The 24,752-nt window shown below is 35.7% G+C and overlaps 1 protein-coding gene and 1 long non-coding RNA gene across 2 annotated transcripts in view; one reads left to right on the plus strand and one right to left on the minus strand.

Moving 5' to 3' along the window:
• Window positions 1–24,752, plus strand: part of LRP1B (LDL receptor related protein 1B) — a 1,905,856-nt gene that overhangs the window by 940,405 nt on the left and 940,699 nt on the right. The window lies entirely within an intron of this gene.
• Window positions 58–4,401, minus strand: LOC309630514. The gene is made up of 2 exons (XR_014245727.1): window positions 3,523–4,401; window positions 58–3,223 (listed from the first exon to the last, which is right to left on the minus strand). It is a non-coding gene; the product is annotated as an uncharacterized lncRNA (long non-coding RNA).

A 24,752-nucleotide genomic window follows, 5' to 3' on the forward strand; every position in this document is an offset into this window, starting at 1 on the left:
TCTCCCATTTTTATACCACTCTTATCCTTCCCCATTCTTTTTTTTTTAAAAAAAAACATTTATGTATTTATTTGGCTGTGCCGAGTCTTAGTTGTGGCCTGTGGGATCTAGTTACCTCACCAGGGATCAAACACAGGCCCCCAGCATTGGGAACTTAGCCACTGGACCACCAGGGAAGTCCCAATCTTTCCCCATTCTTAAAAACAAAGATCCAGAGACCCTTTTCAAATAAAACTGCCAACCTGAAATATAATATATGTGACACCATCTCTCTTTCTGAAAAGCAACATGTTTTATGTTCTCAAGCTTCCTATTTCTCCCTGTCATTACATGAAAGAACCATATTTTGTCATTTTTGTCAAAGGAATTAGGAGTAGAAAACCCTCACACTGTGCTTATTCTCTGCTGGATTCCTTTGGGCCTAGTAACTGTTTTGTCATGTATCATTTATCACAATAGGTTCTTTGGAATTTTTTTGTTTGAGTTTGCTCTGTCTCTCTATCACCGTTTTTCAATCCTGATTTCTAGGAATCAGAGAAGGAAAAGCTCTGCTGTTTTATAAATATAATCCCGTTTGTAATAGAACACTTTTTAAAAATATTTATTTTTCTCTTCATACTGTATCAGAAATGTGGCTAGGGTTAACGTGATGCTACCTAGGGAAGGAACAGCAGGTTTTTTCTTTTTTCTTTTTCCTTTAACTTCTACTTTTGGGAGCTCAAGGGTAATTTGAATAGTTGAGGTTAGAACAACTCTGCATGACCTACTAAAGGGGACATGTACCACCAGTGAAATTTCTCCCACCTTTTCCTAATCGTCTGAGGTATATTTCTTTGGCTCTGTCTGTTATAACTTCGGTTCAGAAAACATCAGAATGTCTTAAAAGTCTGACCCGACTCTTAGAGCTTGACCTTAATAGGTATGGAAATGGCTGGAGATTTGCCTTACCTCCCCACAGGCTGCATTGAAAAAAAATATTTTTTACTTGGCTGTACTTTTTACTTTTCTCAACCTCCTATTCCTTTTTTTATCTAAGAAGTTTTACAATATTATCATTATTATTATTCTAAAATTTTTAAATTTTTTTTTTTACTTCTCCACAGGTTGAATATAGATTAGTAATTTTCTCTAGACTATCAATATGACTTGGGCCAGGCTCCAATCCAAATTTGCCAGGAAGAGATTGTTTATAAACCTTTTTAATTCATTTTCTTTGTTTTCGTGATGTTGATATTGACTCATTAATTCAGGCTATTTTTCTGGAGATACTTCTTGAGATTTTCTTCTTCATTTCAAATTTTAGCAATATTTTCTTCCAGTGGTTTCTTGAAGAAATTTCTAAAATTATTTCTATAGAGTCATTAGAGTTTGAAGGTAGCATAGAGATTATAGTCCAACCAATATCAAAAATAGCTTTTCTGGTAGTTGTTATTAGAGCTCTGCTTGTTTAATGATTACGAATTTAATCTGAAGTCACTCTCCCTAGGATCAAATCCTGCCTAGTTACTAGCTGTGTGATGTTGGATGCCTCTTTGTATCTTTATTTTCTTACCTTAAAAATATGAATAGTGATAATCCACTAAAGGGCTGTTGTGAGGATTAAATAATGCCAAACATATAAAGCACTTTAATACTGTTTGAGTTGTAGAATATGTGAAGTTCTCTTTTTCATGTTGCCTCAAAAATAACTACTAATCTTTCCAACACTTACAATACTGTTGTGAATTGAGTAATGAGACCAATATTCCACCTCATTAAAGATGATCTTTTCATTTCCAGCCCAATTCTCTTTCTACTACAAATGCTCCTTAAATGGCTTACTTCATATTGACTAAATCTATTATATAATCAAGTACTGAGTAAAAGGAGGGGAAATGAGAAAATAAAGTGATATGGCCTGGGAGTAAAGATGAAATGTATATGTGATGCTGGAGGATAAAAAGTACAGAGTAACTGTAGGTATAGGGAAGAAAGTAGCAGAGGAAACCATTTTCATAATTTATGTTGTGAAAGATATGTTTGGATTACGTTCAAGGTCTTTCAAAAGATAAAGTAAAGAATAAAATCCCTTCACAGTTACCTTTGTCAGTTGAACTGTATTTTTTAATATGAAATTTTTTCAGTAATAAACCATATAGTGTTTGAGTCTGACGAGGGTTGTAGCTGAGGACAGGAGTGGAACTAGTATACAATTTTGGTTCTAGGGTGTGGCTCTAAGTTTCCTATTAAATTAAAATCATCACACTAAACTTGATACAAGAATACATTTCACCATAAGTATCAAATCGTTACAACACTATTGCAAAAGAGAGGATCAATTAATCCTAAGGATGATAAATATTAGAAAAACAGAGTAAAATTGAAGAGATGTTTTTAGGGATGAAGTTGGATTTGAAAATTTGAGGAAAATATTTTGGGGGACTTGAGGTACCATGTACAGAACTCATATTCAGTAAAGTTATGTGAGATGGCCAAATTGAGGGAGAAGGGGAATCCCCCATATCATGTGAAACAGCAGAAATTGACTGTGTTCCAAGTACTATGTATACCCTTTTTCTGTGTAGGATGGACTTTTGACTTGTTGAGAATGGATGGCAGAGTGATCTGTAGGATTTATTTGTGAGTCCATGACCGCATGTCAGTATTAAGGAGAAAAATGTGTTGTCTTTGTTCTCTATAAAAGCAGTCCATCTGCCAGGAGGCAGAGGACTGAAACTTAAGTCTCAGAAGTTGAATTCACACAGGAGTGATTGACAGTATTTAATAGGGAATAAACCCATTCTCAACACCCACCTGGATCCCCACTCTTGGTGAAACTAGTCATGGCTGAGAAATTAAAAATAGAATCAAAGTTAATAGCTATCAGGGAGCAGGACTGACTAATGAAATTCTAATCTGAGATACTGTGTGAATGTTGAAAGCTAGAAAATGAAGTAGGTCTGCCTATGACCATGAAAGAAGTTTTGTAACAAGGGGAGCCTTGGGATAGATACCAAATTTCCCACGTCCATGAGGTGGCTCCTAGAGCCAGCCCAGGTTCCAAGTTACAGGCTGCACTCACTAGGCACTTGCAGTAGGACAGTAGAATTGTTGCAGAGTTTTGGCTATTAAATCCGTCAGGCTACAGTAGTTCCCCTTTATCCACAGGTTTGCTTTCTGTGGTTTTAGTTACTTGTGGTCAACCATGGTCCAGAAATATGAAATGAAAAATTCCAGGGCTTCCCTGGTGGCGCAGTGGTTGAGAATCTGCCTGCCAATGCAGGGGACACGGGTTCGAGCCCTGGTCTGGGAAGATCCCACATGCCGCGGAGCAACTAGGCCCGTGAGCCACAACTACTGAGCCTGTGCGTCTGGAGCCTGTGCTCCGCAACGAGAGGCCATGATAGTGAGAGGCCTGCGCACCGCGATGAAGAGCTGCCCCCACTTGCCACAACTAGAGAAAGCCCTCGCACAGAAACGAAGACCCAACACAGCCAAAAAAAATAAAATAAATTAATTAAAAAAAAAAATTCCATAAATAACTAATTTGTGAGTTTTAAATGACTCAGTGTTCTGAGTAGTGTAGTGCCATCCAGCTCTGTCCCTGCTGAGATGTGAATCATCCCTTTGTCCGGTGTACCCTGATCATTAGTCACTTAGTAGTCTACGTTATCAGATCCACTGTCACAGTATCACAGTGCTTGTGTTCAGGTAACCCTTATTTACTGAATAATGGCCCCAAAGCACAAAAGCAGTGATGCTGAATTTGGATATGCAAAAGAGAAGCCATAAAGTGCTTTCTTTAAATGAAAAGGTGAAAGTTCTCAACTTAATACGAAAAGAAAAAAAAAAAAAAAAAGCCAAGGTGCTAAGATGTATGGCAAGAACAAATCTTCTATCCATGAAATTGTGAAGATGGAAAAAGAAATTCATGCTAGTTTTGCTGTTATGCCTGAAACTGCAAAAGTTATGGCTGCAGTATGTAAGCAGTTAGTTAAGATGGAAAAGGCATTATATTTATACAATAAGATATTTTGAGAGAGAGAGACCACAGTCACAAAACTTTCATTATGGTATTATATAATATATTGTTCTAATTGTTCTATTTTATTGTTATTGTTGTTAATCTCTTACTGTGGCTAATGTATAAATTAAACTTTACCATATGTATGTATGTATAGGAAACACATACAGTCAGCCCTCCATATCTGCAGGTTTTGTGGCTGTGGGTTTTATATCTAAGGATTCAACTAACCATGGACCCACATCCATGGATTCCACTTGAAATTTCACCCAATGGTTGGTTGAAACCATGGATATGGAGGGCTGACTATATTTATTGTAGTACTCAATCTTATGTAAGAGAGTGGATTTTGGTATCCATGGGGGCTTCCGGAACCTATCTTCCATAAATACTGAGGGACAGCTCTCTCTCTCTCTCTCTCTCTCTCTCTCTCTATATATATATATATATGGTTTGGTACTATCCATGGTTTCAGGCATTCACTGGAGGTCCTGGAATGTATCCCCCATGGGTAAGGCAGTACTACTGTACACTGTAGGCAAATTAAAGCTACAGATTGCACCCCTACAACTAACCACTATCTACTGATTTGAGGATTCAGATGAATCTGAAGTTTCTATGGGTTTGAACATTAGGAAGTATCTAAAGATATTCCCCTATGTATTGTTTTCTCCTCTTGGAAGTATCAGTCTTGGAGGGTTGGACGCTCATCTACAATTCATGACTGCCCCTAATCTTTCGAAATTCATATTCATATTTTGATATGTTGCAAATTGTGGGTCCTGACTTTTTAAGGAAGAACTACCCTCTACACATACCCGCATACCCGCACACGGAAACATTATCTATACCTAGATAGATAGATTAGATAGATAGATATTTCCTGTATCCTTCACCACTGCAATATAGCCATGTCTCATTCCCACAATCAGATGCAACTCCCTATTGTTCAAGGAGAGAGATGTTTCTTGAAGATAATGTAAACTTAGTTTCCCTCAGTATCTTCTTGTATACTCCTCTTCATTAGAAGAAAACTCAGAAAAACATGGAAATATTTTAATAGCTCCAATAATCATTCTCCTGAATTTCTGTATTGCCCTGCTGTAATTTCCCTTTTGTGCATCCTGAATTTAAACTTTTTTTTTTCTTTTTTCTTTTTTAAAGATTTAGGAACAAAATGAACTGCTAAAAGTATATTTTGGTCTGTTAATTTATTTTTGAGACAGTCTTGGTCCTGAAGATAGTAATAGTACTCAGGTGGGCAGACCTCCAAATTCATTTATAGATAAGAGAATGCCAAGGAAGTTACCTGTCCACTTCTCCTTATACTCAGTGGGTGATTAATGCAGTACACTGAAAACAACCTTAGTCTTATAAATTTGTATTAATTATTTCAAAAATTTTACCTATGTGTTTTCTTACCTGTATCAAAATTCAAGTGGATATCATTATAGCACTAGCTATATTTCTATCTTTTCATTTATCTATAAGCTATCTAAATATCTATGTGCACATTCCCCATTTTACACTACTACTCCCTTCTCTGTGTGATTCTAACAATCTTGGATTTAGAATAGAGAATTATCTAAGAAATTGGCATCTACCTATTTTAGGCCAAATTACTAAGTGCCTTAGGAGAGTTATCACCTGCCACTTTTCAATCCAAAGTTCCTTTCAGAAGTTACTGATGTGAAAAGGCAAGACAACATGAATATACAGTTATGTGTTTCATGGTCTGCACTATTTTCACTAAACTTAGTGGTTCAGAGGCACATTCAAAAGTATAAATCCATATGAACTGTCTTTTATATGACTTAATTTTTTTCTTCTCATTAATTAATTTTGTCTAGGTTCAACCTCTTTCCAAATTCCTCCACAGACATTTCCTCAAGTGGAGGTTTATGTATGGCATTGCCTTTAATTAGTCTCCTTCAGTTACAAATGATTATTCTATTATATTATAATTAGCCTGGGAATATGGAAGAACAACTAGGAGTGACTTATTATGTTCAGTACAGCCTTTACTGGAACCTTAACCCCCATTGATTTAACTCCCACTGTGTGTTCTTGAGTCATATCGTTCACAATGTCAAAATAATGCAGAACATTCTACATCTCTGTTTGTTCTCTTTGCTGTTCTCTCTCTGTCTCTTTTTTTTTTTTTACTCTATAAGTTTTCGGTGTTTGTTAAACTTATCTCTAAATTACTGAGTTTAAGAATTTATTTCTAGTAATTATACTTAATGTCTTCCCAGCCTTCTAGCCACTCCCTATTAAAGACATATCTTCTCTGAATTCTCACTGATTAACACTGACCACTCAAATAGATAAAGTAACAGAAAAGCTGTGCACAGGCTAAATTATGAAGGAATTTATTATTTCACCTAAAAATCTAGATTTAGGACAGTCCCTGGTTTGGTTAAATTATTGGCTCAACAATAGCATTAACCACCTGGGTTCCTCCTATCTCTTTATTCTGTGATGTTATCTTTAGTGTGTGCTTTTCAAATTAATACCCCTGTGGTCATAAGATGGCTACTGAAGTTTCAGGGATCCCATGTAGAAACATGGTATTCAGTTAAAAAACAGCATTATTTCTTCCTTGGGTATAGAAGAGCTCCCAAAGCAGATATTCCCTTGTGTCTTCTTGGTCACAACTGGGTACATGCCAACCTAAATGAGACAGCAATAGACAATTTTTACCATCCACACATGAAAGACAGTGTGACATGGGAGCGAATATATGATAACATAGAAGAATGAAAAATGGATTATGAACCAACATCATCTTCTACAGACACTGTATTATGATAGTCCTTTCTCATGTGCAGCCCTTTGTCTTTGTTCTTCTCAGGCACTGAGGGACCTCTTTTCACTTAGCTAAACCTGTTTGGAATATGTACAAATGTTATTTTCCAACCCTTCATTTCACCTTCTCTGAGAGTTCCTCCATTTCCTTTTAGCCCAGATTGTTAAAACGCATTCTGAGAAATATTTTTCTTATCACTTTTCAAGGCAAATTACAGTTGATTTTTGTTTCTTTGCTTTCTGTAACTTTTTCTACAATACTGAGAAGAGGCTGGGGTGGGGACACTGTGGATAGCACTCCACTATGTCTTTAAAGATATAGTTTAAGAAGCTGATGGGAGCTTTTATTCTATCAGATTTTCTAACACTTTTGCAAGCTATGTGAACATTTCTAAGCCACTGGGGTAATATTAAGTAAATTATTGTTTCACTTATAAAATGATTCTAAGGTGGCATAAAAGCTTTCTTACTCTCTGCCAAAGAGTAGTATACCTACTGGAAGAAGTTGTGCTGTTACTAGAAAAGAATAATTTTATATTTTCAAGTAGTTAAATTTTATTTCTAATTGTTTGCTACATGCAAAGTTCTGTGAAAATAAGAGGTAGTAATAAGCCAGTGTTACTGCTTTTGAAAATAAATGGACAACTTTCCCGTAGCACTCAGGTTTGATCAGGGCATCAAAGATAATGATATAATCTATTCTCTTATGGAGCTTGGAGTATAGCAGAGTTATGCATCAAATATCAACTATTACAATCAGGAGATATGGTTACTATAGTTTACCCCCCAAACTTATAGATAATAAACAAAATATTAAGCAGTAATTTATTTGTCATTTCTGAGATAAATAATGGATCAGGCATAAATGTTACTAAAAAAAATTTTTTTTTGAGAGAATCTTGGTTTGTAAACACCACAAAGGAAAGGACAACATTTAAAAACAATAAAATAAGTACTTGAACACATAACATAAATTCAGGATTTTACCATATACATTATAATCACATTAAACTAAAAACAAAACAAAACAAAAAAGACAAACCAGGAACAAAAAGTAAAAACAACATTCAGTTTTTATGCTGAGTTAAATTTTGTTCTGCTTAACTGCTGAGCCTTGCACGATACTGAACCAAATTTGACATTTTCCTTTGAGCCAGACTGTCAGTGGTTTGATTTGGGAGAAATTAACCTGGCTTTTAGGGTCAAAGTGAATGTTTTCCAATGTCAAGTGATTTTTACTCAACATTCTTTTTTTTTTAATCATGCAAAGGGAAAAGGCAAATCTTGACAGTCTTTGGTATTCTTTCGGTTTTAGTTTAGATAATTGTCTTTGTTAGCACTTGTAAAAATTGTGCTTAGGCAGGGGACATCACACTTTCTGATTACAAGCTCTACTATAAAGCTACAGTCATCAAAAGAGCATGGTAATGGAATAAAAATAGACACATAGACCAATGGAACAGAATTGAGAGCCCAGAAATAAACCCAAGCATATACGGTCAACTGATATTTTTGACAAGGGAGCCAAGGATACTTAATGGAGAAGAGACAATTTCTTCAATAAATAGTGCTAGGATAATTGGATATTCATATGTAAACTAATGAGGTTGGACCCATATCTTATATAACTCACAAAAATTAACTCAAAATGGATTAAGGACTTAAATGTAAGACCTGAAACCATGAAATTCCTAAAAGGAAACATAGGAATAAAGCTTCTTGACATGGGTCTTGGCAATCAATTTTTTAATATGACACATAAAGCACAAGCAACAAAATAAAAAATAAATAAGTGGAAGTACATCAAACTTAAAAGTTTCTAAATAGTAAAAGAAACCATCAACAGAGTGAAAAGACAACTAACAGAATGAGAAAAAAAATATTTGCAAACAATATATATAAGTGGTTAATATCCAAAAATATATAAATAACTCATACAACTCAATAGCAGAAAAACCAACCCAATTCAAAAATGGGCAAAGGACATGCAGTTGCTTGCCCATGACAACACCATAGGATGAAAGTGGGAGCATACATTTCCAATGAATACTTTGCCATCTCAGCCAAAGTCTTCTCTTCTGTTACCAAATATCCATATGCATTCTTCTTCCCATACATAGAATCCACTACAATTAAGTCAAAGTAGAGGATCTGTAGGTGATGTGCAGTCCTCTCTATCGAGTCCTTTTGTTGCTCCTTGTTGTACAGCAAAGTATGAACCAAAAGACAAGATATATAAATTGATGGACCAGTGATAAAATAGCAAAAAAAAAATCCATTTAGAAGGAAGCAGACAGTAGTCATTGGGACAGAGCAGTAATGGAGTCTGCCAGGCAAGTAACGTGAAGACCTTCTGTTTCAGGGATTGTTTCAGGGAAAACTTCCCCTTGTCCATTGTTCTCCTTTATCTGTGCTTCCACTGGGAGGTTCTTTCTAGTCTGCTGTGCTGAATACTACGTCTAAAGTTAGCAATGGGGAACATCCTCTCCCTTGGGGGTATTTCACAGATTGTTGTTCCTTTCAAGTTGCTTTCAGGTTTGAAGAGACAAAGGATCTTGTAAGCTAGGCTCTTGGATTTTGAAGTTACAAATTCCCTTGAAAATTAGTAGATTTTTTTATTTCTTTGCTTCCCATTACTTCTATATACCAATAACCACACTTGGTTATAGTTTAGAAATAATTATCAAATTATTTCTTTCCACCTCACTTTCTTGGTTTTCTCTTTCAGCATATTAGTGGTCACTTTGAGGCCTGAAAACAATGATTCAGTGGGAAACAAATACCTTTTGTCTGAAGGATAAATTCCTCTGTTTGAGAAGTCTTAATTGGCTTTTGTTGCTCAAAGCCATTTGCAATATTTTTTCTTACTATTCAGGTTCTAGAAGCAATTGGCTTTTCTAAACCTGGGAGGCCCCAGTTTTGGCTTCCCTTTCATTTTTTGCTATCAAACAGGCAATTCTAACATAGACTCTTTTTTTTTTTTTTTTTTGGTAATATCTTACCCAAAAAAGCATGCAGTAACTAATACAACTACTATTATACTTTTAAACTTCTTCCTTTAAACCCACAATGCTCAATAAGCACTCGTTTTTCCTTCCAAGATATTCTCCAAGATTTTACAAAGGACATTTTTAGTCAAGTATTTTAACCTTGAGTATTTTCAGTCCTGAACAATTACCCTGCTGCTGCTGCCTTACCACTAAGCCAATGTTATGCAGTCTAGATTCTTATTAAGGTAGTTCTATACTTGTGGTACCAACTTCTGAATTTGTTGTGGTAAAACTTGGTACTATAAATTTCAGTGGATAGCACAATAGAAATGTGTTTCTTGTTTGATTGCTCAAGGTAGAGTCCAGTGTTCCTATTTATTAGGCAGCTTTTCTCCATGTGTTGATTCAGCAGGTTCCTTTTGTTTTGTGGTTTCTACATCCTTCAGGGCCTCAGAATCTTCTGATTTTTGATGGGAGAGGAAAGGCACATCTGCTGTTTTAAAACTGAAAGTGGCATCTAATCATTTAATCATATCTGGAGGCAAGGGGGCTAGATAACATGGTTTCTAGCTGAGAAGTTGTCAGCCACTTCAGGTTTTGGAAATGGGGGTAGGTATGAGTATCTGGTTGACAGATGACTGTCTCTGCCATTGTAATCACTATCTGATTCCACTATATATATATATATATATATATATATATATATATATATATATATATATATATATGTAGTTTTCTGGTTACTAAAACAAATTAAATGTAGATCAGGTTAGCATTTCAAAGCCTTTGTTTCTGAAAAGTATTTTAAATTGAGTGGGTTCATCTTTTTCCAAAGTGTTTTATACTCCCCTGAATGCTCAGAATTTAGATTTATCACTTTACCTTAAATGAGTCATTTTTATTAAATTCATCTTTCCTCTTGAGACATTCACAAATATAAATCATCTATTAAAAATTTGCCTGGCTGATATATAATCAGAGAAACAAGTAGATTATACTCTGGTGAATGAGTGAAATAATAGGCATCTCTTCATTGGAAAAATTTCACTAAATAACTGGTGCCATATTCCTGGAACCTAAGCACCCTCTTCTCTGAAAGGGCTAGAAATACCGTGAGATTTTATTTTCACTCTTTTCAGACATCAGAACGAGTCTTCTTCCTCTATTTGTGTTTCTTAAGATCTCACTACTACTCCCAACCCATGGAAGGTCTTGTCTTTCCAGACTGAGTGTCTTAGATTTTATTTGATACACACTAGGCTATTATTTATCCTTTTTGTTTGTTTATTTTGGTGCATACTCTGAATAAATGTAATGTTTGTAGAAACTCAACCCGAGAGTGGAGGGCAAAATGAAGTATTGATGAGGGTAACACTAGAGGTAGAAGAGAAAAAGAAGGCAGTTGAATAGTATAAATATAGTATTATAAGGTTCAGTACATTTTAGAATACTTTTGACACTAGAAATCCTAACTCCAGCTGGCTTAAATACATTAATTTGTTTTCTCACTAACGAGGAAGACCAGAGGGGAATTCCCTGGCAGTCCAGTGGTTAGGACTCCACACTTTCACTGCCAAGGGCCCAGGTTCACAATTCCTGGTTGAGGAACTAAGATCTCACAAGCCATGTAGCACGGCCAAAAAAAAAGAGGAAGGCCAGAGAAGAGCAAGCTTGGTTACATCTAGACTTGGTTGAATTGATGCCTAAACATCATCGGGAAGCCACATCTCTTCCATTATGTCTGCTTTGCCATCCACAGCTGCACCCCAGTTCCTTTTCCCTCATGGTCACAAGGTTGCTGCCAGCAGCAAGTAAGGAAAAATTGCTTCCTTATTCTCATGCAGCAAAAAAAAAAAGAAAGAAACCTGGCCCCTAAATATGGACTAAAAATCCATTATTACTTCATTCTGAATGGCTACATAAGGTTGCTTTCTTATACCTGGAGCAGTATCGATGGCTGGGGGAATCACATAGGCTCTTTGGATTTGTATTCATCAGAATTCACCCCAAGATCTGAAAGTGGGTTCAATTTCCCCTGAGTCATGTGGACTTTGGTAGTGATGGGGATATGAGGAATGATGACTATTGGAACATAATCAAGTTTCTGTTGGGAGAAAAAAAAACTGGAAAAAAGCAAAACAGATAATTTCAGTGAGAATGGAACAGAGATGTATGTATTCAATGTCATGGGAATATTTGCTGTGGAATGCAGACTATTTGAGAGTAAAATTGTATTTTTCCTGATGGATATTTTAAGGTTCTTTATTAAAGCCCTGTGAATACTAGATAAGGATGGCAATGGAGATGATAATGATGATGATGATGACAAAGATGGCAGTCAAAACTGCATCAATAACATCAGTGAAGGTGATACTCACTTTACCAAGGCAGTTATTGAAACTGTGGCTAGCAAGTGTGTATTTTGATCTTGAAGTTTGCTAAATTTAAAGAGAAAGTCCTAGTTTATTCCACAGGGAAAGAAACTGTCAAGATCTTTAGTGACTTCCCAATAAATAAGAGAGACAAAGGTTTAGGTGATTGATGATAAGGCAATTAGTAGTTAGACTAGCTGCTGGACACTCTGCCTTCTTTTAGATCTTCTTACTCTTTGATCTGTATATGTTTCTATTATTCAGACAAGTAACTGAACTGAATAAACAGATACATGGTAATACATAAATTCAAGTTCACTTAATAAAGAGAAAAAATGTAAGCCATGACTGTTTTTTTTAATTAATTTTTTATAGAGTTATTTCATGTATCAGACAGCTTAGTATTGCTTTGTTTAAAGAATAATTTAAATGTATTTCTTAACATTAGCTATATTAAGATGAATAATAGTGCATATCAATAGCTCATAAAATTTCTTTGTTTTGTAATCTATAGGATTAAAGGCTAAAGTATGATTAATTGTGATTAAAACCAAAATCCCATTTTCCCCACATGAACTATTGAAATATTTATTTTTGCCAGTAATAAGTCAATTTAAAGGATCAAAGCACCTGACTTAAACACCTGTAATGAATAGTATTTTCTAAAAGTTATATCTGAGCTGTGGCATTTCCGCGAGATAGTCTTATTAAAAGTTTGAATTAGAAATGATATTACATTATATGTTTGTCATAATAGCATTCTTAGTGTTCACATTGTAGAAGCACATGTAAGCCGCCAAAGGCAAATTATAATGCAATACTTTATGGAGCATCTTGCTCTGCCCCTTTGTCCTGCTCGAATTGATGGTGAATACATCACAGGGAGTTCATAGTGAGCTCATCTGTGCTGTTGTAAACTCCATGATGGAGCTGATTTCCTTGAGCATGTTCTCATGTATTACCTCAAGTACCCCAGAACCTCGAGTCACTCTATCATCATTTACCTAAATAAACACTAAACTATTTTACTCTTGCATATGGAGAAGTAGAGTCAATGAACTAGTTTTGAATTCTTTATCTTATTTTTCTTGTTCTACATCAGAATGGGAATTTGCCGTTCTGATAGGGTCCATTTTTCTTTGAGAGGCAGAGATCGAGAAAGAAAGAGATTAATATCCACAACAATGTTACTGACTGTTTACTTTGGGCCGGTTATTGTTCACTTCCTTTGCATTGATCAACTTGATCTTCACAGTGTCTTGTGAGATACTTAGTACTACTATCTTCTTTTAAGGATGAAGCTTGGAGAGAGGTAAATTATTTGCCCAGAGTTAAAGGGCTAGTAAGTACTGCAGTAAGGATTCAAACTAGCAATGTCACTCAGTAGCCTACACGCTTATCCACTGCTCTGTGCCAACAATGAATCAGCTTTAAGCTAGGGAGTTTTAAGATGAGGTAGATGGGGCTTTGTGGTGTGCCAGCATTCGTCCAGAAAACTGGATACTCAGCCCTGAGGAAAATGGCACTTAGGAATATGCAGTGTGAGAATTTTATATCTCAACATGGGGCACCTGTAAATTTGTTTATGTATCAACTCCATGAAGATGAATAGAAATGACACAGAATTGGTTGCTGAAAATTAAAAGGAAGAAACTATATGATATTCTGGGAAAGGGAAACTGGTTGGGGCAGGAGAGTAGGGAGGGATGAACAGGAGAAAGAGAATTTTTAGAGCAAGGAAACTATTCTGTTTGATACCGTAATGGTGAATACAGGTCATTATGCGTTTGCCAAAACCCATATAAATAACTGTATAACACAAAGAGTAAACTATGTGCTCAGTTAAAAATAATACATCAATATCCTTTCATGAATTGTAACAAGTGTAACACACTAATACAAAATGTTACTAATAGGGGAACTGTGAGTGAGAAAGAAAGGGGACTCTGTATCTACTCAATTTGCTATAAACATAATGCTCTAAAAATGAAGTCTATTAATTTTTTTTAAAGAAAGAGAAAAAGAACTGTGTTGTGAGTGATTATATGACTGTAATTGCAGATCAATCAGGAGACAAATGACAATTTCAAAATAATTCTATCTTCTTTACTATTGACATCTAGGACTTCCACGTTCTCATTCAATTACAAATTCCAAAAATGACTTTCTTCTCTGCTTTCTGTATACTGCTAAGCTATGAACTCTGGGAGAGCCCAGGTCTCCTTCTTGCCTCAGCTACCCCCTAAATAGAAACCAAACACCTTTAGAAAGCATCATTAGGTCTTATAAAGCCACAGGAGTACGATTAAAGAATGTTTGGATTGTGTCCCTACATGTATAACTTACAAGGACAGAAGAAGGTAATCTCCCCCTCCATCTCTTTCCATGATATAATAACAGGACTCTATTTTCCCATGCATAGTCAGCCCTTGTTAATATGCTGACATCTGAGAGGAGTATTTACTCTCAATTTTAAACATATAATTGCTAGTACTGGCTGAGAAAAAAGAGGTGGGTAAATACTAACATTTTTTTGTGGAGTAGAAAGTAGTTCACTTGCACTTACCATTCAAGTTACAATTTGAGAAAGAAATAGCTTTAGGGGCTGAGAGGGCCAGTGGCCTCATAACTGGCTTTATCTATAGTTAAAGCTCAATGTGAGACTGGCTGGCAGCAAGAGCAGTGAGAAAAATCAGATGATGAGGGATTATCAGAGAAAGCAGAATGAGGAGAGAGTCACATTTCAGGCCTAAGTAAGGACTAGCTGACTCACCCATGCTGGACACCCAGGTGTCATTTTCTAGGTTTGATGGCTTGGTTGCCCCTAAAAGGGTACTTCCCTATGCAGAAATGACTTATGTGAGTTACATGAGCTTCACTTTCATATCTACCATTTCAGGATTGTTGGGTTTACTTAGTCCTCATACCCCATCATAAAGCAAACAGCAGGTTTGAAAAAAAGATGGCACAATTTTGGAAGAGAAGATCTAAACCTACATCATGGAATAGATATTGCTATATACTAATTAATAGGAATAGGAGTAGGTAGACATATTCACAAATGATATATAGGTACCCTATCATTAAAAGTTTGTATAATTGGTAACTAAAAATCCATCATGAATATAATATTAATACCATCTTTAGCCAGAGTAGCAACAGTTTTTCTCTGTTCAAACTTTGACTCTTTTTTTTCTGTGCAGACCTGTCCTCAAACCTTGTCTCTACTCCCACGTTTGAATCTAGTCGATGTCGGACTTGCTGCTTCCTGTTATCCATTTTGATGTATTAAGTGATTCTCTCCCTTACTACATAACAGCTGTGATTCTGTTGCTATTGCCCTTGTAATTTCTGTTCCTGCATGCTGCTGTACCAAGCAATGCAGAAATAATGATGGTGCCATTATCCTCAAACACGTCAATTATTTCCGCTGTCCTAGGAAACTTTGCATTGCAAGTCATTTGTGGAATTTTGGGAAACCTCCAGTGATTTTGAATGGATACACACACACACACACACACACATATACACATACACATCTCAAGATTAATTAGTAATCAGAAGAAGGTTTTTCCTATTCTTTTCCTATTCTTTCCTTACATATGTTTCATCTTTTCCAACCAACTTTGCCCTACCGAGGATATTTATAACAAAATGCCATTGAGCACCATGTCTATTATGATTACTTTGGAGATTTTGTGTTTACCCTGTCTGCCATGTTTTTTTATAAGCCATTTATTTTTCACAAAAACATATGAGATATGCATTTTTTATTATACCCGTTATACAGATCAGGAAACTGAGGTGGAGAGAGATAAAATACTAAGTGTCACACAGTTACCAAGTAATTAAGTCAGGATTTGAACCCGGAAAACCTTTCTGTAGCGGTCCTGATTAGTTATAAATTGTTGGACAGAAGGAATTTGATTAAATAAAGAGGATACACATAAAAGTTGCTATTTCATAACAAAACATTATCATTGTTACCATTATTGCTGTTCTTATTGCTGTTATTTATTGATATTATTTTCTCTCATGACCTTTTCTCTTTTGACAATCTGAACTGCAAAATTTTGTCTATGATTCTGTGGTTCAAGACTATACATTTCAATAGTGATCGAGTATGATTGCTTAATAGTTCACTGTCTTGCACAGTGCACTTCACTACTCTAAGGAGCTGACTCCTTTTCCCCCTAAGCATAGTTACAATAGAAACCACTGCTTCACTTTCTAGCAGATGGAGAGCAATCTTGTTTTAATGCACATCACTTAAAATAGATACAAGCTGCCAGATAACTTCTGGTAAAATAGAAGGTAGAAATGGAAACAACCTAGTTGTACACAATGTGCTGAGTCTAGTCATCAAGCAAGGACAGTGCATAACCAGGAAGGGAATATTAAAAGATATTGAACTGATACTAGCCCGAGACTAGAGAAGACCCAGCATATATGGCAGCAGTATCATGTATTGTTTAGAGTGATTGAGCGATAGGACTGAAAATGAGGCAAAAAAGTGTGATCTTGGTGACATATAGCTCTAAGAAAATAAACATTCATTAGGTAGTCTATAAGCTAGAACTTAAATAGAATATTTTACTGTAGATATAGTACCAACTGACAATTTCATAGCATGACGTAGTTGGTGAAAATAGTACATTGATGAATATGATCCTGTATTCCTATGCTCATTAGGAAGTCCTGCTTCCTCAGAGTGTTAGATATGCATATGTAACTTGCTTTGGCCAATGAGGTGTGAGAAGTGTGTCACTTATAGGCAGAGGTTTATAGAGACAGTGTGTGATTTACCACATTTCCTTTTCCTGTCTTTGCAATTATGGAAGCATTCGTTGAAAGGGAGTATCCATCTCTCTAAGAATCTAAATGATAGCAATGAACACATCCTCAAAGGCCTTCATGTAGCTCCAGCTAGAAACAAACCATTACTTTAAGGCATTGATCTATGAAGTTGTTTGTTACTGAAGCATAACTTTGCCTGTTATGTCTGATATATATATATAGTGAATTCCTTGATAGTATGAATCATACCTAATTTACCACTATATCTCCATTACCTAAAATAGTATCTGGCATAAATATTTATTGAATCTGTGAATGACTTATTGAGTGATGACACATGAATATTTGTTGCCCTCTTTGAGTGTACAGGCTAAGTTAGCGTAGCAAAAAGAACAATATAAAAGCCATGTGGAAGTGAGGATAAGTTATTTACATAATTTATGGGCCAGAAGTAAGTACATGTTACTGGTGGAAGGCAAAGGTTAGCACTAATTGAACTAAGGGGCAGGAAGAACAACTTTGAGACTTCCATTAGAGAAGTAACTTGAGGCTCTTGCCAATCACAGTACTAGCAACAGGGATTTTTTACATAAAAATTGCTGCATTAGGAATTTAGTTGTACTCTGTGTGATTCTAGCTGTGGCATTTTTACATAGCAAGGAAATGTGAAATGGACTTAGAAATTGCTGAGTAGTTTCTCCAATCTAGAAATCCAGACCGTTTTTTTTTTCTTTTTTTCTTTTTCCCTTGCTAAGAGAGGAAGAGACAAATTTGTCAACCAGCCATGTGATTAGAATTAACCTTGTCCATGAAGACATGACAGATGAACCAGCCCAATCACACCAATATTTCCCTGTTTACATGTGGAATTCCTGTCTTAGAATATGGCACAGAAGGAAATGTTACTCTCTTGAAATTTTTCTCTGTAGACCAATCAAATTTTTCCCTCAGGACACATCATAAAGACTTGTCATTGAATACTCTAATTGTGGCATTCACCAGAGCTATTTTTTTCTTTTAAAAAAGCAACATTGGTCACAAACTCAGACTTTAATCAAAAACAGAATTCTGGTGAATTGAGCAGTTTTTCTAATATTTTTGTCGCTTAAATTTTTTGATAATTACTGGCTCCATAAATTGAAACTATATTCAAATGATCTGAGCTAAATTAGTCAGCACTTTACAGTGAAGTTAAAATAGAAAACTTGCATTTTTCTCTGAGAACTACACATGTACACTCCCCCCGCCATACATACCAACATCATCTTCCAAAATACTTTTTTTTTAAATTCTCTCCACTGAGTATTGTTCAAAAGTATCTGAAAGTTTAAGATTCAAACTTGCCAGTTGTATAATCCTCCCAGGGGAAAAAATTCAGGAGAATTTAAAGAAAATTGGCTTAGCAATATGTTTTGAATGTAGGCGACAAAACATTTTCTATTTGGGTACAACTACATCAGTGAAACTTGAGTCAATGGAAATCTTGTCCAGTGTCATTTGGAAGGCTGTCAGAGTAAGGGGAGGTGTCAGAAGAATGCCAGTTGGAACAGAGAACTGCCTCAAGTCAAGACTTTATTTCCTTCCATTGCCTGCTTGTTCCTTCCATAAATGAGAAACAAATATAGGAAACCATAATGTCATTTTAGCAAGTAAAAACCAACCCACAATTCTGGGTATCATATATTGTGGGCATTGCTGCTGGTGCTTTGCTCACTGTGATGGCTTCAAAGCGTAACTGCAAAATCCTTGACACTTGGACATTCCTCCCATACTCTTAGATCTGAGGCTTGTTACTGCATCAACCAAGAGATTACAGAAGAAATTACACTAGATGATTTCTGAGACCAAATTGTAAAAGGCCAGTAGCTTCCACTTTGTTCACTGAAACACTCACCACTGGGGTCCTGAGTTGCCAAGCAATGACTCTGACCACCCTGAGGTTGCCACCTTGGAAAGGACAGCATAAGCAGACTGTGTGGCTTTAAATCCTGGCTCTACACACTACCGGCTATAAGTGGGACACTTACTTAATCTCTCTGTGCCTCCGTTTCCTCATTTATAAAATGGGGAGAAATAATAGTCTGGTGCATAATACCTGTTGTCTTACCTCTACCTTATACAGTTATTTAAAGGGTCAAATGTGTGTGTGTTTGTTTTAATTTTTATTCAGTTTATTTAAACTAAAAGAAAAAAACAAAACTGTTCACCATTTGTTCTACCCTCCAGCCTGTACTGTTTGCAACCACCAATCTATTTTTTGTATCTATAAGCTTGGGGTTTTTGCTTGTTTGTTGGTTGGTTGGTTTTTGTTTGTTTTGTTTTGTTTTTAAATATTCCATGTATGAAAGAGATCATATGGTATTTGTCTTTCTCTGCCTAAATCATTTCACTTAGCATAATGCCCTCAAAGTCTATCCATGTTGTCATAAATAGCAAGACTTCATTCTTTTTATGAGTAATATTCCAGTGTGTGTGTGTGTGTGTGTGTGTGTGTGTGTGTGAGACATCTTTTTTATCCATTCATCCATGGACACTTAGGTTGTTTCCTTATCTTGACTGTTGTAAATAATTCTGTAGTGAACCTGGAGTGCATATATCTTTTCTAATTAGTGTTTGTTTGTTTGTTTGTTTTCTTTGGATAAACACTCAGAAATAGAATAGCTGGATCATATGGTAGTTCTATTATTTAATTTTTGAGGGACCTGCACACTGTTTTTCATTGCACCAGTTTATGTTCCCACCAGCAGTGCACAGGGATTCCTTTTTGTCCACATGCTCTCCAACACTTGTTACTTCTTATCTTTTTGATAATAGCCATTCTAACAGACATGAGGTGATATTTCATTGTGATTTTGATTTGCATTTCCCTGATGATTAATAATGTTGAGAATCTTTCATGTACCTGTTGGCCATCTGTGTGGCTTCTTTGGGAAAATGTCTATTCAGACCTTCTGCCCATTTTTTACATGGATTGTTTGGGTTTTTTTTTTGATATTGAGTTGTGTGAGTTCTTTATATATATTGTATATTTATCCCTTATTGGATATATTATTTTCAAAAATCTTCTCCCATTCAGCAGGATGCCTTTTTGTTTTGTTAATGGTTTCAACTGTGCAGAAGCTTTTTAGTTTGATGCAGTCTCACTTGTTTAGTTTTACTTTTGTTGATTTTGCTTTTGGTGTCAGATTCAAAAAATCATCACCAAGACTTATGTCAAGGAGCTTACTCTGTATGTTTTCTTCTAGGTGTTTTATAATTTCAAGTCATATTTTCAAGTTTTTAATCCATTTAGAGTTAATTTTTGTGTATGGTATAAGGTATTGGTCCAGCTTCATTCTTTTGCATATGGCTGTCCAATTATCCCAACACCATTTGTTGAAGAGACTGTCTTTTTCCCATTTTATATTGTTGGCTCCTTTGTCATGAATTAATTGGCCATATATGTGTGTCTTTATTTTTTGGCTCTCTGTTATGTTCCGTTGATCTATATGTCTGTTTTTATGTCAATACCATACTGGTTTAACTACTAGAAACATACCATCTACTAAGACTGAATCATAATGAAATAGCAAATCTGAACAGACCAATTCTAGCAAGAAAATTGAATCAGCAATCATAAACCTCCCAACGAACAAAACACAGGACCAGACAGATACACTGGTGAATTCCACCAAACATTCCAGAATTAATACCAATTCTTCCTAAACTCTTCCAAAACTAGAAGAGAGGAGAACTCTTCCAAATACATTTTTATGTGGCCTATTACCCTGATACCAAAACCAAATAAGGATGCCACAAGAAAAGAAAATTACAGGTCAATATTTCTGATGAACATAGAGGCAAAAGTCCTAAACAAAATATTAGCAAACTGAATTTAACAGTACATTAAAAGGATCATACACCATGATCAAGTGATATTTATTTCGGGGATGCATAGATGATTCAGCATCCTCAAGTCACTCAATGTGATACACCACATTAACAAAATGAAAGGTAAAAATCATGTAATTATCTCAGTAGATGCAGGAAAATCATTTGACTTCCATTTATGATAAAAACTCTCAATAAAGCGAGTATAGAGGGAATGTACCTCAACATAATAATGGCCATAAAGGATAAGTGCACAACTAACCTCACACTGAATGGTGAAAAGCTGAAAGGATGCCCACTAGCACCACTTTTATTCAATATAGTATTAGAAATCCTAGCCAGAGCAATTAGGCAAGAAAAAGAAATAAAAGACATCCAAATTGGAACGAAAAAGTAAAACTCACTGTTTGCAGATTATATGATATTATATATAGAAAACCCTAAAGACTCCATCAAAAAACTGTTAGAGCTAATTACAAAATGCATTAAAGTTGCAGAATACAAAATCAAGACACAAAATCTGTTGCATTTCTTTACACTAATAACAAACTATCAGAAAGAGAAATGAAGAAAACAATCTCATTTACAATTTCATCAAAAAGAATAAAATACCCAGGAATAAATTTCACTAATGAGGTGGAAAACCTGTATTTTAAAAACTATAAGGTATTAATAAAAGAAATTGAAAAAGACACAAGTAGATGAAAAGCTATTCCATGCGTATGGATTGGAAGAATTGATATTGTTAAAATGTCAATACTACCCAAAGCAATACTGGGTAGATTCAATGCATTCCCTATCAAAATTTCAATTATATTTTTCACAGAAATAGAATTCACAATCTTAAAACTTGTATTGACCACAGAAGGCCCCAAATAACCAAAGAAATCTTAAGAAAGAACAAAGCTGAAGGCATCAACTTCCCTGATTTCAAACTATATAACAAAGCAATCCAGACAATTCTTACACATACAGAAATGACCAAACAAATAGAGTGAAGGGAACAATTTGGAATGGTAGGAGCAAAAGTAAACAATGAAAAGCAAAAGTAAACAATGAAAACATGTGTATATGTATATGGAGAGAAAGCGGTTTTATTTTCTGAGGAGACATAATGGAAAACCGCTCAAAATTTCCTTCCTGCCAAAATATAGCTAACCCCTCAACAAATACTTAGTGAGCAGATCAGGAAAAATAATGCTGTCTGTGATATGATGTTCTGTCTCAGCCTAATTTCACTGAGCACATTAATTGTTCATTTTAGCAAGTGACAGTTAAAAAATATAGTCAAAGCACCAAAGGAGGGCCTCCTAGAGGACAAAGAGTTTCCATTTTGAAGTCATGAAGGGGGTGTGGGATTCCTATATAACCTAAAGAGCTCTGTTACTTCCTCTTAGCTAAGTGGCTTCATCTTAGTTATGCAATGCTTTTAGCAGGATATGCCTAGGCTCTCTAGGATAGTTTAAGGTAAAAAGATCTGGAAATATAGATTCTGCGGACATGGCTTCCAGAAAGTTTTTCTGTAATTGATATAACTATCAGAGGGTAAAATGCAAATGCTTCACAGTCAAAACAAATCCTTTCTAAAAGATGTTACTGCATGCATTTCTTAGAGACCCCATATGTTATATCTGGGCCAGCCAGTGTCCTAATGTAGCAAGAAAAAATATGAGAAGAAATGGGAAGCAACTTAGGCAGACTTCTCTCGGTTTTGTCTATGCCTGCAATTGTATGTATCCTTGAAGTTGGTAGTAAACTTTAGTACTGATTAAGAGCTCTGACAATTGTGGGTCTAATATCATAACCCAATCTTTCATTTTATCTTATTCGTCATTTCCTGTGCCCCGTGTCTTATCAATTCCCTTCGGAAAGCAGTTCAGTGGATTCTTACTCTTCTTCCTGACGCCTCGTCAACGGAGGAGGGCAGTATGACACCAACTCTCCCACTTCAGCACCATCACCACTCCCCACCTCCCAACCTCAAGTTCCTGGTACCCACTCTATTCTTTTCAAGCATCTTCTATTCAACTAAACTTCTCTAAATAGATTCTTGAGAGGCACTGCCCCACGAATTTACTTTAATTGGCCTCTGGGAATTTTTTTGCCAGAGGAATCCTGTTTGAATATTACCCATGCATAGCACAGATTGCTTGATTTTTTGCTTTTTAAGCCCACCTATTTCCTCCTTCCTGTTGTAGAAAGTCACTTTCCTCCCTTCTTCCTTGGAGGTGCCTCCCCACCCCCACTTTCCTAAAGAGAGAGAATGGATTGTAGGCCTGCTGCTAACCACTTCTTTGCTGAAGTACAGCATTCTCACTTTGTGATAAATTCTGAATTTTCTTGGGTAGTGAAGACTGAAGTTCATACAGAACCTTTTGATTTCTTCTTCATTTGTGGTTTAGGGAACACCAGGAGCAGTACCTTGGTCAGGGATTTGTCATTCTCCAGGAGGACATATGCAGCCTCAAGTGGCTCAAGGCAGCACCTACACTCCATCAACACCTCCCATTTCAAATAAAATAAAGTTAATGATGGGACTGAAATTCTGCTTTAGGTAGCTGGGTGCAAAGGCTAGCAGGCTAACGGGCTAGCAAAATGTCAATTTGACTATTAATGAAATCTTGGTATCAACTGGCTGACTGAATCTAGAGCAATTTAGATTTCATAGGTAATAGTGGTTTCTCAAGCCATATCAGTCAGAGGAAAGAAAATTAGTAGTATCAGTATCATAGCTTAACACTAATAACAAAATACTTGTTATTCTGAGATCTATCAGCAAAACATTTTGTATTCCAAGTAAATTATGGTTCTATTGAAAATTATTTTCATTCCTCATGAATTCCTCACTTCAACCACTAAACATTCTGCCTACTCTCCATCCCTTACATGGTTTCTATAAAAGAAACTCTACTTTTCTTCTCTATTTAATGTATTTTTATAGACATTTCTGTAGTTCCACTGAGAAATTCCACCACTTGAATCTAGGACAATGGTATTTCATGAATAGAGATAATTTCCCCCTAATTGTCATTATAACCATCTCTTTATAATCCTGAATACCAGGCCAGACTTTTCAAAGATGATGTGTTCTGTCCAGTACAGGAAAAGGATTGCCTCTGTCTGCCTTTCAGTTCAATACTGGAAGCCCCAGAATAGAGGAGCAGAATACTTTCTCTCCAAGTGGCTTCTCTTGAGGGCAGGACTGCTTTCCACCAACTAGATGTCCTTTACTCCCACAGATTAGTGTTCTGGACTTTTGAGTGATCTATCTGCATAAGATGATTGTTACATTTCTACATATTTATCCACATGGTTACTTTGGGATTTCTTAAATCATTTATGATTACTGAAAATGCCAAGCTTAGGAACCTCAGACATAAAGGTTTGCTTTATCGGAATTAGCTAGACCTTATTGAACACCAGGTTATAGTCATAGTATGTAGGCAGTTACTAACCTTGAGTATATCTGTGAAAACATAAAGTCCAATTCACAACCATTACTAGAACTGAAACCCTCTGAATGAATATTGCCAAGAAAGCAACGATTTCAAAATAATGTCTCCATAGGACCATTTGATGTTATTTGGCTTAGCAAGGCAGTAAATGCCTCTCTGACAGCAGGCTAAAAAAAGTGTGCCTCAAATCAGAATCCCAGTCAAATGTACTTGTAAATATGGATAGAGATGACAATTGATTTTTTAAAGTAAATGTAAAACACTGAGGTAGAAATCCCTGGAATCATGCTGGAATTAGCAAGAGTGCCTGACATTGAGTTCCTGGGATTTTTTATTTCTAACAAAACATGCTATCTGTTCATTAATGAATATTTTACTTTTTAAAAACATTTAATATGTGAAACTATGAACATGAATGTAAACAAAATATTTGAAGTAAGTGTTCCTATTGCTCCAA

Source organism: Balaenoptera borealis, assembly GCF_965194805.1.
Source record: "Balaenoptera borealis genome assembly, chromosome: 6".
Taxonomy (NCBI): domain Eukaryota; kingdom Metazoa; phylum Chordata; class Mammalia; order Artiodactyla; family Balaenopteridae; genus Balaenoptera; species Balaenoptera borealis.